General features: G+C 40.5%; 1 long non-coding RNA gene across 1 annotated transcript; it reads left to right on the top strand.

Annotated features, from left to right (window-relative positions):
• The first annotated feature begins 9,854 nt into the window (after positions 1–9,854).
• LOC120396674 lies at positions 9,855–15,581 on the top strand. Its single transcript, XR_005593294.1, has 3 exons — positions 9,855–10,051; positions 13,699–13,738; positions 14,896–15,581. It is a non-coding gene; the product is annotated as an uncharacterized LOC120396674 (long non-coding RNA).
• The last annotated feature ends 5,865 nt before the right edge of the window (positions 15,582–21,446 follow it).

Below are 21,446 nucleotides of genomic sequence, written 5' to 3'. Positions count from 1 at the left end.
CAACTGCTACCAAACCAGGCTTTAAACACTGTAATGTCTTGTTTTCCTTTCCATTGTTTATTTATTTTAATGAATATCCATGAGCTGGAGTCTGAATGCAGACCTGTTTTACTCCTAGGTTTAGTATGAAAGACTTCAAAAGAAAGGATTTTGTTCTTTTAAAGGAGCAGAGCTCATAACTGGTAGTGATTAAATGCCAATTTTATTTGTCTCCCCTTTTCTGCTGCAGAGCTAGTGGAGCAAATTGCACTTTGAGAAGTCACACCCTTTTGCACTATCTTTTAATATTATTATTAAACAAAAATCCAGCACTATGGAAATTGTAATTCCATGGCTTTTCAGTTCAATATATGTAAAGGCATGAAACCCCCAAGAATAAATGTCTGTCTTTAAAGGGACACTACCAATATAAGATATACAAGACTAAGTTTACTGGTGTGTGCAAAGAGTGATAAGCACTGTGCTTCAGAGGAGCTGGTCATCCAGGGACACTGGTGTTTCCACTGTCACCCTTCCTGGAGAGTTACAGCAGGGGAAAGTGGTTTAAAATTGCAGTCAAGGCTCCATAAGAGCCCTGCCAGCAGGGCCAGATTAAACTACAGACTCCATGGGTACGCTTACACTGCAGCTGAACACCCATGGCTAGCCTGTGTCCACTGGTTTGGGCTTGTGGGCTTTGGGGCTGTAAAATTGTGGTGTAGACATTCAGGCTGAGGCTGGAGCCTGAGCTCTGGGACCCCCACGAAGGCCAGGTCCCAGAGCCTAGGCTCCAGCCTGAGCCTGAACGTCTACACCACAGTTTTATGGCCCTGCAGCCCAAGTCAGCTGACATCAGCCGTCTGCGTGTGTTTAATTAAAGAGTAGACAGTGCCTGACAGTGTAGGTCAGTGCCTAGGGCTCTAGCTCCTGGAGTCCCATAGTGAGATCAGCATATGTGGGGGGGAGGGATAGCTCAGTGGTTTGAGCATTGGCCTGCTAAACCCAGGGTTGTGAGTTTCAGTCTTTGAGGGGGCCACTTAGGGATCTGGGGCAAAAATCAGTACTTGGTCCAGATAGTGAAGGCAGGGGGCTGGACTCGATGACCTTTCAAGGTCCCTTTCAGTTCTAGCAGATAGGTATATCTCCAATTTAAAAAAAAATCAGTTTTCACTTGAAAAAAATGTTTCTAGGCATTTAAAGTGAGAGAGAAGCTTGAAAATGTGACCTGAATGTAACTAGTGCCTGTCTGGGTCTGCAGGCATCCTAAACCAATATCTCCGAGAGGTGTGAACTTTCCCATTCATCAGAGATCTGAAACCAGCTGCCACTTCAAGGAGAGCCAGGGGAAAGGCTCTGGTGTGGTGTGGGGTGCCGTGGAATATGCTCAGGGTCCCAGATTGCTTTAATTTGGTTCTGCCTCATAGCAAAGGCTGCCTGGGGATGTGTTGAATCAGTGTACTGCCAGAGGTACAACTAGGGTATATGGCATGCCACATAAAAGTTACCATTACCTGCTTTAGAGTTATTGACAATTCAGAAATGCAGGGCCTGGAATGCTTCAGGATGATGGTGGGGGTCTATTATATATTATCATATCAGATTAGAGAACAGGATGAGCAGCTCCTTTAACATCTATAATGTGTAGAAGAAAAAATGTGCTGTTATGGGGGATATCAATCTGGGGATATATGTTGGAAGTCTCATGTTGCCACTAGTAAAACACCCTTAAGGCTTCTAAAAATTATAAATAATTGTTTTCCAACACAAAAAGTGCTACACCTTTTTTGGGGTACTTCTATATTAGACATCATTCTGCCAGATGAAAATGAATTGATGACTGAATAACAAATTAATGTTTGGCTAAATTCAAGTGATCATGACCTAATTAAATAATTATGTACAAACAGAGCACAAGCCTGACTCCATATCTATATTTGATGCTTTAAAAGAGTCAACTGTATTCCCAAAGTTGAATACAATGATGAGCAAAATTGAGTGGGAAGAGAGTTAAACAAAAAATGTGAATGTTAATTGGAAGTTATTTAACAACATTTTTAAACATTGACGAAAGGCGCTATATGAAAACTAGATGTTTATTTGCAAGAGTACAGCAAGCAAGATCTGGCCCATCCAATGACTTTGTGCATGGTGATGAGGAATGGGAAAAGACTGACTCTAGATATTGTAAAATACGGAGTTACTTACCTGGGTTCTCCCTGCCTCCCACAGGTAACAGTTGTAGAGTAGCTCTTCATTTATACTGAGAATCAGTACAGAATAACTGGTATGTACTGAACAAACAACCCTTTCTCTTTACTTCCTCTCAAGCACATTTCTGATTCCACTCTGGCCTTTTGAGGCACTGTTGAAGAGAGGTCCTTTCCTGCCTTTCTTTTGCAATTTTCCAAGGGGAAGATAAAGCTATTCGGATTCTTTTGGAAGGGATCCTAAGGTCTTGGCCAACATTGTTTCTAAAAAACCCAAACCACCCCCTATCTTTCCCCATCCCCTGCCAAAAAGATTGTACTGGCTGAAAATTTTCTTCCAAAACTGATTTTTCAATAGAAAATTGGGTTTTTGACTAAATGAGATTTTCCATAAAAAGTATCAGGTTTTGGCTGTAAAGCTTGTGGTCATGTTTTTTTTATGTAAAATTTCCCACAAAAATCCCCTTCCATTTTCCAGCCACCTCTTGTGATCAGTACTCTATAGAAGGGCCAGATTCTTCCTTCTCGCATGTGCAGCCCCATAGACTTTATTGAAGTTTTATGAGTTGAGGGCAGAATTTGGCCCATGTCTGTATGGAAAAACCTTTTATAACAGATTTGGGATCAAACTAAAATATTTCTATGGAAATGCAATAAGCTTCTCTAGCAATTAGAATTAAAACAGCTTGCATTTAATAGAAAATGCTAATATTTCTCTTGTTGTTTAGAGTCATCCCATAGAATGGTCCAAAAAACCCTCCAGTCTTTCAGATTAGCAGAGAATCTCATCCCTGCTTTTTATGAACTCATTTTACAAGTTTACAACTGAACATTGACTTAATACTGCTTTGAAACTTTACTATGCAGAAAAATATGCTGCTTTTAACCATCTTAATTTAAATGAAACAAGCACAGAAACAGTTCACTTACCTTGTCAAATCTTTTTTCTTAAACTCTCCTTTTATTTTTTTAGTAGTTTATGTTTAACACAGTACTGTGTTGTACAGTATTTTCTTTTTTTGTCTCTGCTGCTGCTTGATTGCATACTTCTGGTTCCAAATGAGGTGCGTGGTTGAACGGGCAGTTTATAATGCTGGTGTTTGTAACTCTGAGGTTCTACTATATAACACTGATATTGCCACTGTTAGACAATTGCAACAAATCTTGTCCAAAGTATGTCATGGAAGGTGTTGATGGAAAACTTATGACTGATAAATAAGATTATCTTATTTAAATCCACATATCACTGTATCTGAAGTTATGAATATTGGCTATTTATCTCAAATGTGTTGTTCCTGGGGTAATACTCACAAGGTAGTTTATATCCAGTCTAGCCAGCCCATTTTGAATGGACTGTTCAAGTCTGATGGCCCCCTCAAAGACACTTAGGTCTCACAATGGGCCATAGAAGAAACTCATTCCACCCAGATCTTCCTGTGGACCCTTCAGCATGGATATGGGCAATGGCTGCCCCTGTGAGTCATCAAGCCATGTAAGGACATGCTCATGTGACCCTGGACTCCATCTTGCACCTGTGACTTTCCACAAACTGGTCTGTGAGCTTTGTTTGAAACAGTAGATTTCCAGGCACATGGCAAAGGGTATAAAAGACCCCTGGGACAACTCCATTTTGCCTCTTTCCTGCCTGATTCTCTGAACTATGGATTTACAACTACATGGAGCATATTGAACTGAGGACCTTTAAATCTTTTGGAAGTTCCCAAAGACTTCAAAGCCAGCAATCTATAACATCACTGCTACAAACCTGATATATGGACATTGCAATTATTGTATGTATATGATCTATTAACCATTTTAACTGTCTTCTTTTCTTTTATTAGTAAACCTTTAGATTTTAGTTACTAAAGAATTTGCAGCAGTATGATTATTGGATAGGATCTGAGTTATATATTGACTTGGCTAAGTGGCTGATCTCTTGAGATTGGAAGGAACCTATATTTGATTAAATTGGTTTTCAATAACTGCTCATCATAGAGTCTAGTGTCTGGGTTATGAGATAAGGGCTGGAATGCCTAAGGAGACTGCATCTCTTACTTCTTGTTAACCCGTGTGGTGAGACAGAAGTTTATTTTTGCTAATGGCTTGGTATATGTAATGATAGAATAACCACCAGTTTGGGGTGAGTCTGCCCTATTTTTCAGCAGTTTGTCCTGAATCTAGCATTCTCAGCTGTGACCCACTGACATGCTGTGACCCACTGACATACAGTGACACATAGATTTATCCATGTGGGTCAAATGAGGTATCTAATAACAGCTCATGTCATACTGAAATTCTTAATAATTGTGAGATGTATGTGTGGATGATATTTAAGGAGTGTGTGTGTGTATATACATACATTCTGAAAAATGTTTTAAAATCTGACTCAAAGCAGGGTTGACAAGTAGGTTTTGGCCAGACAAAGAGTGTATATTCAACGGTCTGCCTCAGTTCACATATCAAATAAGCATTGAAGTCTATTTGCATATGATGTCAACATGAGGATGAGAAGACAACATGGAACCAGCACAGCAGGGAATAAACTCTGGGGACAAAACAGTGACTTTGGGAAATATTAGGGGAAGGCAAAAAGATACCCCTTCATCTTTCACTGAGGAAGCAAGAAGGATAGCACATTCATGGAAGAGGAGTTCCAGCCATGTTGACTGGAGATTGCTTTAGTGAGAGAAACTACTTTAGATGCGAGTTTAGTTTATTAGTTAAGTTTAGACTCTAGGAAGCATCTTATACTTTCTGTTTTATATGGAACTATTTCTGTTTCCAGTCTTATCCCTACTCACTAGCTCTTAAATCTTAGTCTTTGATGATACATTTATGATTGTTTTCACTATAAAAATATCTCAGTGCTATGATGTTACATTGGAGCTGATCCTCACTGGAACCAAACAAGCTGGTGTGTGCACTGTTTCTTTGTTGACAGGTTACCAGGTAATTTCTGTGAATGGCCTGTGGGAAAGGGCTGGACACATCAAGGGGACTCAGGGATTGAGATGCACCTATTGTTAACCTGCAAAGCAAAGTAAGGGCTAGTGGAGGCCTAAGAAGATTGTTTGGGTTGCTAACAGACTGGTGGTGTCAAATCTGACACCCAGCTAAGCACAAGCAAATCTTCCTCTTGCTGGAGGCAGGAGGGTCACAAGGTTACTCAGAATCCTGGGCACTCCGAGAAAGCATAACAATGGGGCAGCAGGGCTCTGCTCTCCCTTCACCAGTTAGGATATCAGGTCTTCTGCTCAGTGACTTCAGTTGTGGTTGCCCCTTGTGCACAGTACAATATACAGTATGCCCATACGATTAGAAGAGCATTTCTTCAAAGGGACATACATACTAAACATTCCCGTCAGACAGGATCGTCATGATTAAAACTGTGTAAGGAATGTTATAACCAACAGTATCATTCTTTCAGTTTTCATAATATTCCTTGTATTTATCTTACTTTGGTAATAGCCTGCTTACCATGGGTTTTTTAGATTTGTTATGTTCTCACCACTCAATCTTCCCTCTCAAAAAGGGCTTGCTTCTTTGCCCACTGAAATGATTGGGATTCTTGCCAGTGATTTCACTAGGGTCAAGAATGGTCCCCAAGCTAGCTAACAGCTGATTAACTGGAGATGTTCAGCAGTTTATAGCACTGACTTGAGGATTGCCAATAGAAAACCAAATTGCCAACTCCAGGATCTTAGGGTGAGATCCACCTTAGCACCCACTTCCCCTGGCTGTGATTTGTGTGCTGTGCCTCCTAGAGATTCAGCACCTACTTCTCACCCTTACCTTCTGTGAGCTCACACATTGCACATAGAAGGCAGACCCTGGACTCTGCTCAAGCACGATCCCTAGAACCGATGATCAGTGGCATTTAAGTTGTCAATAGCTACTATGTATGTACACTGTGTGCATGTAAATGGGCATACACACATTAATATACGTGTATATTTGTGTATACATAGTATCTAATATATACTATAGAGGCAACATGGTCTAGTGAGTAGAGCTAATATTTAGGACAGTGGTCCTCAGCCAGGGGTCTTTCAAGGGGTACATCAACTCATCTAGATATTAGCCTAGTTTTACAACAGGCTACATAAAAAGCACTAGCTAAATTTAGCTAAGCTAAATTAAGACTAAAATTTCATACAGACAATGACTTGTTTATCCTGTTCTTTATACTGTACACTGAAATGAAAGTACAATATTTATATTCCAATTGGTTTGTTTTATAATTATATGGTAAAAATGAGACCATAAGCAATATTTCAGTAACAGTGTGTGGTGACTCTTTTTTGTATTTTTATGTCTGATTTTGTAAGCAAGTAGTTTTTAAGTGAGGTGAAACTTGGGGGTATGCAAGACTAATCAGACTCCTACAATGGAAACAGTAGTCTGGAAAGGTTGAGAACCACTGATTTAGAAGAACTGGGTTCCATTCTTAGCTCTGCCACTAACCAGCTGTATAACCTTAGGAAAATCACTTCACTTCTGTCTGTTGTCCCTCCCACTTTTTGTCTGTCTAGTCTATTTAGACTATAGGGCATTCAAGACAGGATTGTCTCTTACTTTGTGTTTGCACAGCACACAGCACAACTAGGCACTGATCTTGGCTGGAGCCCTTAGGTGTTAGTGTAGTAACAAATAATATATAGTTATAGTTTTATGTACAGTACATACAAACCTTTTGAATAAAATAGACTTCACTAAAATAGAGACGTTAAAAAGCCCCTACAGACTTAAGAAAGAGTCAAGATGGTTCAGCTGAAATGGAAACAAATCATTTAATGTGATTTTTATCTAGTGCTTAGAAGTAGGTTTCAGAGACTGAAAAGGGCACCTATAAATGAGTACTAAACATTTTCTACTGCCCTCTGGATATTGCAGGCAGGCTTTAGAAAAATATTAAATTGTTTTTTTAGAAGTCTGATTTCTTAAAGTATTTTTTTTAGTATTCTTATTTAAAGAGCTGCTTTCATTTGTAAGGTAGGAACCTTTTTTATATTCAATAAAATACGAGCCTTTAGTGAACAGAAAATGCAAATTTAAAAATCACTCATCTTCCCTTCTCACTCTAAATAAGATCTTTTGTTCCTAAGCAGAAATTAAATGGGAATGCAAAAAAAAAAAAAAATTCCTAGCCCCATTACTTGAAAGAAAATGTACTAATACTTATTGAGCTCGCTCTCTTTTCTCAGTATCTAGAAGGCTCAATTGTATTATCTTGTTAGCATTAAGGTTCTTAATTATGCAGTTGTCTGTTTATTTTGAATAACTGAAAGACTGTGCCAGGGACAGGAAGGGGGAAGGGGAATGAGAGAAACAGAGGAGGGAAAGATAGAAACTCATTACCTTTTGCAAACAAAGGCCAGAAGAGATTGCAGAGAATTACTATCAAGCGTGGAGGAATAAAAATACCCTAGACTATATTAAAAAAAAAAAAAGAGTAGAAGAAAGCTTCTTGGTAATAAAGCAACTAGACTGGAAAGGGTAATGGAAATGAAGCTCAGTATGGGGTCTTGGCAAGTCCCATAAGCAGAAGTGTGTGTGGGGGGGGGATGGATTTTTTCATTTCTTGCTGAGTACATTGGATGAACCAATATCAAATACACAAAGTGCTCTTGGCAATTTTTTAGCACAAATCTTTGATGCCTTGCTATTATTCAGTGTCTCTCTTTAGTGCCACTGCCCTTCTCACCTCCACGCTTGCCTGCTCCTCTCCAGGTGCAGTGGATGCAGCACGCCTTCGTACTCAGAAGCAGCGTGTATTTTAAAAATAAAATCAGCTGTGGCCACACTGCCTAGTCAAACAGATAAAGCACCTAGCCCATCAACCTGCGAGAGAGACTGCAGGTGATTTTTAGGTTTGGCTTTAACCTCAGGTTCAAACTCTGAGCCCACAGCTAAGATCTCAAGGATAGATCAGTGTCAAGGGTAATGAAAAGGCTGGGCCAGATGCAGATAGAGAGCTCCAGGCACTGAAAATCATATCAAGGTAGCAGGCCAGTGCAACTCTACTTCATGAATTCTTTACAAAGCTGAGCCAAGTGGTCCCCAAGCTATTTAAAGTTTTTATTGCTTGCCTGGCAAGCTGGCCTAAAGTAATGAAGCTGCCTGGCAAATTCAATGCTAAATATTAGCACTGTAGCAAGGAAAGTTTTCCCTCGCAGGTTTTTATTGTTACTAATATTAAAGAAGATTAACTTAAAGTATGTCACAGATTGAAAGTACTGTGCCGCGTGTTTGTAGTAGGACGAGAGCCTGAGACATAACCCCTTGTATCAGAGGCCTGATATGAGGCCTGAGGCCTGAACTAAAGTGGTCAAAACTTTGCTGAAATAAAGAAGAGTCAGGTTGTGAGCAAAAGGTAGGCCCTGCTCATAGAATTTGGAAAGCATAGGGCTGATATTGCAAAAACACGTATTCCTAAGAGATGCGAGGCACAGAACACTCACACAAGCACATTCCAGAAGGGTGGCACCAGAACACCTCAATACCAGTACATTCCCCAAAGAGAACAGGAACACACTGACCCATCTTAAGGACAAGGTCAGGATGACAGCATGATGAACAGAGATCTTTTGATCGAACCTACAGATACAAGGCAATGGGTTGCACCCTAATACATCAGAGGGTGGCATCCTGTTACGTCAACGCTTATACGTAACCTGTTTGTATCCATGTATAAATATGTATCTCAGAGGGAGTGTCTTTGTCCAGCTGAGGGGGCAGTGGAAGTCCCACCATTGTCACGAGCATACATGTCTTAGTATCCTCGTAGAGTCTGCCAGGTGCTATTACCATGCTTTGTCGACAATAAATCTGGCCGGGCATCTTCGCTACTAAACCAAGTCTTGTGGTCTTATTGGGTGGTTCACTCAAGATCTGCTGTGCCAGCTTTCTGCACAGAGCTGCGACAACACACACATGCAGCTGAACATCTGACCACAGTGTTCAATACCCAGACCTGCCTAATCAGAATAACACCCTTTAGTGATCTATATTACATTAGAAAAATATGCATCCGTGAAAGGAAAAATGAACTATTTTTTGCAAAATAATTTAGAGGAGAAAAACCCACCTGGTAGGAAATTTATGCCCTCTGTGTTGTTTTTTATAATCAGAGTTTTGTGTTTTTCTTTCTACATCTACAGTCAGGATTTCTTTTTGGTTTGGATTTTGAATTTGAAAGTGTAAAGTCAATCTAAAACCAAACAAAAATCGCTTCTCTTTAAATATCTATTAAGTGTTTGCATTGATATGAAAATATATCATTCGATAACTTTAGGCTAAGTTTTCTAAATTACAGACATCTTTCACATCCATATTTTTGCATGTCCAAACTATATTTGTGAGTAGATAAGTAGAGCTTTTCAGAAAATGTGGGGGTTTTGGGAGGTCAGGCTGATAATTTTTCAGTTTTCACATATTGAGCCTTTTAACAACAACAACAAAATCTAAAATTTCTGTGGACATTTTTTTGTGCGAAAAAATGAGTTTTGTTGACAACATAATTTTCCATTGAAAAATAGTTTTGACAGTTATGTATAGGGCTGGTAGAAACATTTCTATCTGACTTGCATGTGAAAATGCAGTTGATTACTAACAACTCAAAGTTTATCTATTCTATTTAATCTCTATTCTCTTTAGGATCTCCTACCACATCCATTACTATGTTGTCTGAACATCTTTTCTCGTTGGTCATGAAATACTGTTTAGCCCAAATATTGGATGTGCAAAACACAAGATACTTTTGACTTTTCCATCTTTAATCATCATTGTGAAAGTGGACTTGCTACTTCAGTCCCTCGTGAGAGTCTGCTGCATCTACCTTGAGATGGACATGAGATAATCTTCCAGTAAGTGTATAAGATTAATTCTCAGTGGAATCTTTTTTAATTGGTGGGAGGGTAACCCCTTATGCCTCATTTCTTTTGTGGAAAGAGGATTCTCTGTAGAATCTTTCCTTTCTATAGGGAATGGATATTTGGGATATTCACTTGGCTTAAGCTGTTTTACACAGAATAGAAAACTATGCGTTTAAAGTTGTATGTAAGCAGAATACATATCTTGTGAGGTTCTCTGTTCTCTTTTCTAGTATAGGCCCAATCTTGAAACATGCTAAGTGCCTTCAACTCCCAGTGATTTCACTGGGGGCTGAAGGTGCTCAGAGCACCTCCCAAAACTGGGTCCTGTAGAAGCATCTTTAACTGCAACGTAAACCAGAGATCACATCAGACTGCTGGCCTTACTCAGGGCCATCACATTGCTGCTTGAAAGATCTAGGTTCAGGTCTAACCTCAGGCTCCTACACATCATGCTGGCAGAGCTTAGGACTGTTGATAGGGTCAAGCTCTCAGGTTCTGGGCTGGTGGGTGGGCAGAGCCTCCTATATGCTGCACTGTGCATAGACATATTAGACCCCTTTTAGGAGAGTGACTTGCCCTTTAGCTGCAGGGCTTTTAGAATGGATGGGTAGGGGGAGAAAAGATTTAAATGGGGGAAATTACTATAACAGTGAAGAGTTAGATGAAAGCACCAAACTGTCCACTCAGACCTACCCTGATTGTTGTGTCCCTGCTTACAGGAGGTGAAAGTACATGTTCCATCGGTGTGGGCATTTTGATTTGATATTAATATTCATATTCAGGCTTCTACCATTCAGTATTTGTTTATGTGGAAGATGGCTCCATTTTTAAAATGGAGATGGTTTTGGAAAACCTCATAGATCAGGTTATGGTTTTGCAAATAGACCAAACCCCAGTGATCAACATAGATATGAGTCCAGTTTAGCTGCACCTCCGCATTATGGCATTCGTCCACATAAAATCAGTGAAAATGATGAGAAGCTAATTTCATAACGTGATGTTCAATGTTACTCTAATCCTAGAATGTGGGAACTGTCCACTTCCTTTAGCTGCACTGTTGGTAGAGCTAAGTTTTTTCCCTCCAAATATGGAAACTTTCTGGGCCTCTTTATCCCCTTTCCATTTCTCTACTTTTACTCTCTCTCTCTCTCTCTCTCTCTCTCTTCATCTCTCTGCTTGATCCTCTTTACCTCCATGCTTCATTTCAGAAACTTGGTTAAATTGAACTGTTTTGCGAATAACAAAAAAATAGGAGGACAAACATGAAAGGTAGTCACCCATTTTTCAAAAAAAGGGATCATATTCCAATTTTTTTTCTTACCTTAGGTCAGGAGGTCCAGCCCACTCTGTGTTTTTTTGGCGTGCAACCTGCCATTCTGTTCCATTGGGAGGAAAAGAGTGAGAATGTACCAAGGGCCAATGCTCAGCTCCAAAATGAACCATATGCCCCAGCTCTCTTACTCTTCTTTTCTCTAACTTGAATGATATGACTAGCTTTATTATTTGTACAGTATCAACTAGAAAAAGCCTTTCTGATACTGACAACCTTAGATTTCTTCTCTTCTGCCCCTTCTCTTCTGCCCAAGCCCAGGGTCTGAATATACAGTATGCTAACCGTGGCATGAAAACACTGGGAAAGAAAGTAATTATATAGCAAGATAGGACAGCCAGGCCTACTAGTATGGAAAACACACACACACACACATACACACACACACACGGGAAGAAGTAAATGTATATAGCAAGATACAATAGCCAGGCCTACTGGTAAACTCATCTCCTAGCATGTCCAAAGATTGATTTCCCTAAATTCATCCACTATAGGCTCACTTGACAGTTTACAAACTTAATCAATATAGTAACACATAGGTAATTACTCATTAGGAGGGATCCATCCACACTGAGGCTTGTGTGTATCAATTCATCATTTCATTTTCGTGAATGTCAGAAAAGTACATTTACCTTTCTGAAGCATCATTTGCACAGACAAGGTTAATACAAATTTAATTCACTTTAACAGTAATCTAAATGAAATGCCTCCATGAAAATGAAGAACTGGACAGACTTTTGATTAAATCCAATCAAAATCCTGCTGTCTCAGCAGTAGAATTTTATTTTTGATAGACAGGTAGTGATATTGCTTTTGGTAGCCCATACTGTAAGTTTTTGAGTGTCATCTTCCATAACTCGACTAAAATTACTGGAGCAGCCAACTAGGATTTTATTTCAGAATTTTGGTTTCTTAGCCACCAGCCATACAGTAAAATTGTATGGAGCTGCTACAGACTGGCCAGTAGTTCTTTATGCACTCAATCCTGAATGGTGCTACGGTTTGCCTCTGCAGGAGTTGAGCACCTTGCTAGAACGGGTACTTAAAAAAGAATATTTGAAACTCCTTAATGGCCAACCAGTAAAAATGGTTTGCAAAACAAACAAATGTCACACAACAACAGCTGCAAACAAATTTTGATGAAAAATGGAAACAAACATTTTTCAATCCATTCTGCCCAACAGGTATTGTCCAAATTTTTCCACTTAGCTCACCTAAAGTACCTTAAACCCAAATGGCAATACACTGTTATTCTTGCACTTGGTCTCTTATATGCAGAACAAGCTTTAAAACAAACTACAGCAATACATTATTTGCACACTCGTGGAGTTAGTTACTATTTTGTACAGTTGTGAAAATTTCTCACATAAAGTGAAACTGGTACGTTTTTAGCTTGATCATAGTGGTTGCCATTAAAAAGTCAAGGACCAAGATTTTCATAAACAGATGCCTCAAGTTAGGTGTCTAAATCCATGTAGGCACCCAATTAAGTGGCCTAATTTTCAAATATACTGAGCACCAATATCTTTCATTAAGTCAATGGGAACTGCAGGTGCTCAGCTCATTTTATGAATATAAAAACCTAACTTCAGGCACCCAGTTTTGAATTTGTGGCTTAACTTGTTACTTACCACATAAATCAATTTGCAATTTGAGCTCAGTAATATCTTGCTTTTTCTATTTAACCATATATAATTCTGGGAAATGGATCAACAAGTTTCTAATCATATGCCATCTCTTTATATTAGATGTAGTATATACAAAATGCAGAGTTTTTATACGCAATGCAGCACCTTCACATTGCTAAATATTTCTAAAAACAGCTTCCCCACGACTTCTAAAACAGAGTAGACATTTACCTATAAATTACAGGATATAGTACAAGATTTCAGGGCTTCTGTCCAAGTCATCACTCCTGTGTTGAGGTAAATCTTTGTTAAACCTGTTGTTAAGTCTTCAAAATGTAAAGTTAATTTTTCCCTTGAATCTTTCATAAAGCTTCATGATCTGAAAGACAGAAGAAAAAGAGGTGCTGAAAGTAGTCTATACATTGTTTGCTGGTAGGCAATAACTTCACACTACAGATCTACTTTTGCTTGCCAGAATTACTGGACACCAAAAATACATAACCACCCACATGTAATATAACTGTAATACACAATGGTAAAGAGCGGTATAAACTGTTTGCTTTTGTGGCAGACCTAATACAGCTCCCTTCTAACTCTAGCTCCATTTCTTAAGAACATAGGAACAGCCCTCCTGGGTCAGTCCAAAGGTTCATCTAACCCAGTATCCTTTCTTCCAACAGTGGCCAATGCCAGGTGCCCCAGAGGGAACAAACAGAACAGGTAATCATCAAGTGATCCATCCCCTGTCACCCAACCCCAGCTTCTGGCAAACAGAGGCTAGAGACACCATCCCTGCCCGTCCTGGCTAATAGCCATTGACAGACTTATCCTTCATGAATTTATCTAGTTCTTTTTTGAACCCTGTTATAGTCTTTCTCTTGCTGTACTTATTGTCATCTAAGCAATGACCTAGTTTTATTCCAGGATGCAAACTATTTTCCAATTTTCCCCCTTCCTTCCCCCCCCGCCCAAACAAAGAAATGCTCTGCAAATGGGATAAGTCACTATGAGATAAGATCTTGCAAAGTCTTTGCTTCTTACTTGTGAGCCCTGCTTTGCACCATGCAGTGGAGTAAGGGGGGATGAGGAACCTGCTTACTCCACTGCTATCTGCATCTCTAGAACCTGTGTGGTGGGGACAGCAACTGCTTCTGGGGTGCTACTCCCCTTCCAGCTCAGGTGGATGGAGAATGAACAGTCAGGTACAAGAATGGACAGCTTCATACACCAGTGCATCAACCAGCTCACCAGAGGAAACCTAGACAGGAAATAATCACCAGAGGAAACCTAGACAGTCTGGTTTCTGCTCTGCTCCCGGGGCAGCATAGGTACACACTGCCTCTTATGTCGGTTGGGTTGCGAGGCAACCATCCCACCCTTACTTGCCAAGATAGTGAAACAAACCTTAACCCTTATAGTTTACAAAGACGTAGATTTCAGGGTTATTCAGAAAGGAGGTATCACATTCCTCTCTCACAGTCTTTTCTGACTAATTGTGTAATGTGAAAATTCAGGCAGTTGTATTTGTGCCTGCCTAGAGGCACTATCTGGCATGCCTTACTCAGGGGAAATACTCTTTGGACCAAATTCAAATTTCTTTACTTAGTCAAAACTCTCATAGACTTCACTCTGAGTATGAGAAAGGACTGAGTAAGAACCTCAGGATTACAATATCAACAGGAGGTTTGCTTGAGTAATGAGTACAGGGTTGGGCCTTTAATCAGATGTTGCTTCCTGAATGGGTTTACAGATAATTGAAAATCTGCACTTTCAGAAGAGTTTAATGAGAATACAAGCTCAGACTTTAGTATTTTTTGAAATATTACTATCATAAAAATATCTCTGTTTTTATCTGTTCACTTATCTTCTGGTTGCAGGTGGAAGTGAGCTGGACACATCATCCTCAGGCTGTCTGAGTGTCTTCCGAACTCAAAATACCCCTTTAACTTCAGCTAAGGGTCTTCGTGGTTCTTTCACCACGTTCTTTCTCAATGACCCTTCTCTGAACCAGTTCATTGGACCTAGGACCTGAAGGGGCTAAAGGTGAAAGGCAATGGGGATGGATTTCCTGTCATCCTGTTCCTGTGCTCCACAGATCAATGATCCTACTACTCTTTTAGAAGGGAAGGCATTCTGTGTAAGGCCCAGCTCCTTTAGTTGGGAACTACCAAAACCTTTGGCGCAGGAGCTCTGCTTCAGAGATTTCCATAATGTTGCAGGTTCCAGGAAAGCTCAGAGTTGTCAAAGGTGGCAAGAGCCCAATAAAAAAGGGGGCAGTAAAACTGTTTTAGAGGGAGAGCAAGCCAAGGAAGGTATGATTAGGCTGAAGATGTGCTTTAGGCACAGTGGATCGAATTAAGAGGACACACAGCTGAAGGTTCCCCTTTCCCTCCTAAAGGTGCAGATCAGAGTCCATGATCTAATACTGTGACTATTACAGCCTTCTGGCACAAATTCTCCGGGTTGGACTCTCTCTCTCCTTCTCAGCAACATTGTACTAATAACTAGTATGACTCCTGTGGGATTATAAACATTTTTGACATGTTTTAAATAGCAGCTGACACCTTCCATGTGCCACTTTAATAATTTCATGAGATTCTGCTTTTCAGAGGCTGTAAAATAACACTGAGATGAGGTTCACATCCCATCAGATTAATTTTTTTAAAAAGTGTGATTGAGTCAGAATGCAGAATGTGAGGAATTTTTTCCCCTTTTTGATGCGGACACGTAACCCCATTAATTGGAGATGCACAAGAAGTGGTTGCTATATGTCTCTGTTAACCATTTATAACAGTAGAGCTCATTGCAACTTTCACTGACAGAATGTAGTTTTATTTCACCTTAAACCAAAAGTGTCACAGCAATGAATTATTTAGCACTAGTTTTGTCAACGAAACTATGGGCTTCAGTGCACTGAAGGCACAAAGTTACAGTGAAGAAACAGAATTACTGGTGCAAAATATTGAAATGTATCTAAATCACTAGGCATTATTGGTTTGGTAAATAGATGCATATATACAAATATATACACACATGTAGCATAGATTTATTATTAATCCTTGGGGTTTTGGACATTTTCGAAGTATACACAACCTTTTATTTTTTTTTTTAAACCCTCTGTATATTTGTGTGATTAGCCTGTACCTCTCTCTTTATGGAAAGGCCCCTGACAAAGGCATCTTTAATTCTGTCCCTGTAGTGAAGGCCTGAGGCAAAAACAAACCCGACACAACCTTCAACATCCATAACAGTTTGCTCTCATCAGTGGCCACAAACACTAAAATGCTTCACTCTTACTTCTATTGGCCTCTTGCCTCTTGGAGAAGAGAAGCAAACAGGCAGGTTGCTTCCTGAGATAAAGAAACTGGCTTATTGAGCCCGATCCCTTCCTACTCTCTGTGGCTCTAATCCAGGGGTCGGCAACCTTTCAGAAGTGGTGTGCCAAGTCTTCATTTATTCACTCTAAGTCAAGGTTTTGCGTGCCAGTAATACATTTTAACCTTTTTAGAAGGTCTCTTTCTATAAGTCTATAATACATAACTAAACTTTTGTTGTATGTAAAGTAAACGAGGTTTATAAAATGTTTAAGAAGATTCATTTAAAAGTAAATTAAAATGCAGACTGGTGGCCAGGACCCAGGCAGTGTGAGTGCCACTAATGATCAGCTCGCGTACTGCCTTCGGCACACGTACCGTAGGTTGCCTACCCCAGCTCTAATCCATAAAAGTGCCATAAATAAGATTTTTATCCAGACAATGCTCCATGCATGAGAAATGCCTGTTTGAGAGGATCCATCTCGGTGACACTGGGAATTCTGAAAGTCTTGTGTAGCTGAGAACACACAGGCCAAAAACTGATGAATCACAAATAATTTAAAGAAAAATTGATTTCTTGGGGGAGGCAGAGCCAAAACTTTTCATGTCCTCTTGTATGCACTCTAATTAGCAAACAAAATTTAAATAAAAACTTAGGGAGGAATTTAAAACAGGGCTTAAAATGGAAGTCTACACACAAACAACTATGGAATTATTATAATATTCTCGGCTTGATAATCTTCCCTGCATTATGGAAGACTAATTAGTAGATCTGGTCAAAAAGAGGAAAAACAATTTCATTATTTTTTTCTAGTATTTTCTCTCTCGAAAAAAAAAATTACTGAAATTTTGTAATCTTGACAAGCTCTGATAGTTAGGTCATATGCTCCCTTCAATCCCCCCTTCTCACCCCAAGTTATCTTCAAGTATCATCCCTCAGTAATGTTACCAGTGATCCTAAATCTGGGCTTGAATTTTCTTTCCTTATTATCCTTTATAAGGTTTCCTCCCCCTGAAAATTAATGTTGCCTGGGCTTGCTAGCTATAAAAATGGCTTTGATGGGCTGGATGAGCTTCAGTGGAATTGGCTGGCTTGCTACTGTAAGGATTGGCAAAACTTGAATCTTAGCCTGTAGAGCTACTCCCCACACTGCCACTGCAGCAGCTGTGACCTGGCCACACCCTGTACCCCAAACTCCACAGAGGTTCAATGCCACAGGAAGTTCTGCCTTGAAAGATCTATCTGGCAGTGATCTAAGTGATCCCTGATTGGCTCCTTGTCCCTTTATAAGCCCCTGGGGGCATACCAGGAAGTGTCTAGGAAATAATGTGGATTTCTAGCTAGCTGCTATGAGTGCTGTGCTTCTCTGTTCCTGAACTCCTGGTACTAACCTTGGCTCTGACTTGAATTCTGTCTCCTGGCTGACCCCTGGAACCACAGTTGCCAACTTTCACACGGTAAATAAGCACCCTGACACTCACAATAAGACAGAAATCAAGCTAATCCCATTTCAAAAAAGGCCAAAACAAGCCAAACCCTAAGAACCCCAACACTCTATGTGACTAGATCCCCCCGCCCCACAGTCTGGGACTGTGGTGGACCCGCCATGCACCCCTGACTCTCTCCCCTGCTTGCTCCCCACCCCCTTGCCCCTGCTTGCTGCAGCTGATAAAATAATAATAATAATTAATAAAAGCAACAAGCTACAAACCAAAAAGTAGCCAACAAGCAACTCACAAGCCAATTAAGCCAAAAACAAGCCCAATTTCTGCATTTTTTCCCACGGGTTTGGCATGTCTGCCTGGAACCCCAATATGCACCTGGTATTGTCCCTTGGCCTGATTCCTGACTATGGCTCTAGCCCTCAGTTTAACTCCTGGCTCTGATTCTGGTTTGACCCTCAGCTTGAATCTTGACCCTGATACTGGCTCTGACCCCTGGCTTCAGTTATGGAATCCTAAACTCCTGCCACTAGTCCTGCCTACCATTGCCCAGGCTCATGACAGTTACAAAGCTAGGGGCTGTGACTTTTCCTGGCTTGCCAGGTGTGGAAAGTCATAGATATTTTAAATTTTTAACCATAACGATGAATAGATTATAGTGGCTTGAAGCAAAGACAGTTTTGGAAGGTTCTCCCTAACCAGTGAAATTTAATTATTTAAATTATCTTTGTTCCTTATTCCATACCACATTTGGTCTATGTAAACATTTATTTTTGGAGTTATATTAGTGCATGACTGCATAATTTTGTTTCCCTTTTACTGTCAGAGTATGAAAATAGACTTTTCTGAAGAGAATAAAACATTAATATTCTGAGATAACAGGCTAGGTTCATTATACTGAGATGTTAGACCATCCACTGAAAGCTATTCCTCTGCTCTAAAAGTTGTACATATATAATTGGATTTATCTGATGGATTGAGGTTAAGTGAATGTGGTATAAATATTTATAATTCACAATCATACTATATATAATTTATATAGTACATGGAAAAATGCTCTGACAGACAGAATTCAGTATATGATATTTTAAAATGCTTTCACTTTAGACTTTTTCAAGAGTAAAATATCATACATCAGTAAAATTGAAAGATCATATGATATAATTCTTGTGGGGGGTTTATGAGGATTTTATTTTGGAGTAGGGAGGAGAGAGGAGGAATGCACTTAATTCTGAATAGAACTTTCCATCCAAATAATGATTGATCTATGGCTATCCTAAGAAGAGCCTGATTTTTAAAGTCTTGTAGTATACAACTTAAAAATATCCCCTGGGTTATCTTGACTTTCTCTGGTTGTATTAATCAAATGCTGATGACCATGACTTGAGGCCTGAAAATATTATGGTGGAGGAACCTTGGCAGAGAGCGAGGCAGATTGCATGTGAGTGGAGAGATTCATCATAGTGTCATTGGATACCCAGGGAAGTGAAGTTCAAACTGATTTATTACAACATTGTTTTTCATTTTTACTGGACACTGATAGGACTTCGGCCTAGGCAATCTCGTTGTGATCTGCAGCGGAGCAGTAAGAGTGACACTGCTACTTCATGGGCTTTTTTTTGGTGGGGGGAGGGTAGCTTTTCCTGCTATCTTCTTGGAAACACATGGGTTTATCTGTGCTGTCGGCTCTGTTGGTTTAGCTAACAGAGTCTAGTGCCGTCTGGTCTGATGCAGCACTGTGATCCCAAGACAGAAGCCGCAAAGCTTCAGTGCAGATGTGACCTGTAAATCTGAGCTGGATAAGTGGAGTATCCGTTCATAAAACTTAATAGGCCAACTCCTGACCCTCTCACACAACTGGCACAGGTTTGTGAACCCTGAGTGTTCAGAAGTCATAGGGCCGGTCCCCCCTCCCCCAAATCATGAGACCGGCCTAAACTCAGGAGGTTTTTAAAAACAACAAATTTAGCGTTCTCTTTATTTGCCTTTGAGATGGGTTGTATTCGCTCCAGCTTGTCTCTGCAGCCATCAGGACACAAAACTTCGTATTTTATACATGAAAGCTGAGGCCTCACCTATTCACTTGCCTCTAGGAGCTGGAGCTATAAGCAAATCACCAAACAGAGTGATATTTGCAATAAAATTGAGTAAGTTGGCAACACTGCAAGATGTGCCTGGCAATACTCTGTACCTCAGAAGCAGGAATCAAACCCAGAGGCAGGAGGCAATGGGTATGGAGCTGCTCTGTGGCCCCCTCTCAACCACACTGACAGAAATAGCACTGGAGTCTATGACTCTGAGGCTCCCAGTCCACACCTGCTGCTACATATAGTGTTGGAGGTCACTGGGAAGTGATGCAGAGACACAAGGTAGCCTCCCAACACGAGGAGGTCTCCACAGTTAAGTGACAATGACTGAGCAGCCCCTTCCCCAAGCACTGTAGTTGACTGAACAGCGCACAGCAGCCCAAGATAAACTCCCCCTGTCCTACAGGCAAATGGGGGCAAGAACCTAGCCCTCCGTGACTGCCTCAGCAATGGCCGTCTACACTTATGGCAATGTGTAGAATACAGGCACTTCATGCTGCAGTAAAGGCTCCAGCCATATCAGCATCATTAGCTTTTGGGGGAGGGCTCTATCTGAGCTTCCCTATCGCTAGTCCCAAGTTCCCTTTCTCTACGCGAAAGGGTGTTATATGGCTGCTATTACAACCCACTGGGCCACAAATAGCATCTGTGGTCCTTGAATGGGAGAGACAAAGAGACTAGGTTCTGTGGAAGGAGCTGGGAGCTGCTGTGTCATACAAATGAGCCCTCCAGCCCCTTCTGGGCCTCTGTAGGATGTGACCATGGAGTTATTTAGCAGCTGTGCTTATCCCTTCCATTCTGGCCTGCCCATGTTCAGGGTCAGTTTACCTGGCACAGAGAACCTCCTCTGCAGAGTAGGGAGTCAAGGCAGGATTTGTGCTTAAGTTTATTGTGTGTTCATTCCTTAAGAGTATATCACAGGAGGAGGGTCCTTTGTGTCAATGAAAAGCTGGCATATTTTAAAAGCCTTTTCGTTCTAAAAATAAATAAATATTGGAACAACACCCCTTGAGGTTCGGACATATTGACCCCTGTCATGACAGAGGTATTAACCTTTGCTTTTATCCTGAGCCATGTCAGGTGACTGGAGCCAGGAGACAAAATACAGTCTCTCACCAGCATACCTTTATTACAGATATAAAGTAGATTTAAGCTGGTGAAAGGTAAACAATCAGCCTTGGAGACTGGAGCCCTCTATCTTATCCACCAAACAAATGCTGCAGCAGATATGAGCGGCAGCAGGGAGAGCTTCTTCACACTACCTCACTAATGATGCTTCCCCCAAAGAGAGAGCTCTTCCGTTAGAATTTGCAATGACCATTTTTCACTATGATTAACATTTGCTCTTGAGCATGGTGGCTATTTGTGCTGTCCTCAGAAGAAACGTCTACTAGATGCGTGGGTTAAATGTCAAGAATGATAAATATAGTCAAGTGACCCCCCCCCAGCAGAAAGCCTTAGATGTCTCATCGTTATTTTTACCACTTACAGTAGCTAGACCAAACAGATCATTGATTCATATTCCGTGTGTGTGTGTGTGTGTGTGTGTGTTAGATTTACCTGTTTGAAGATTTGGTCATGTTC

Source organism: Mauremys reevesii, linkage group 2 (genome assembly GCF_016161935.1).
Source record: "Mauremys reevesii isolate NIE-2019 linkage group 2, ASM1616193v1, whole genome shotgun sequence".
Taxonomy (NCBI): Eukaryota; Metazoa; Chordata; order Testudines; family Geoemydidae; genus Mauremys; species Mauremys reevesii.
The sequence above is the reverse complement of the archived record's forward strand: the minus strand, read 5'-3'. Positions and strand labels throughout refer to the sequence as shown.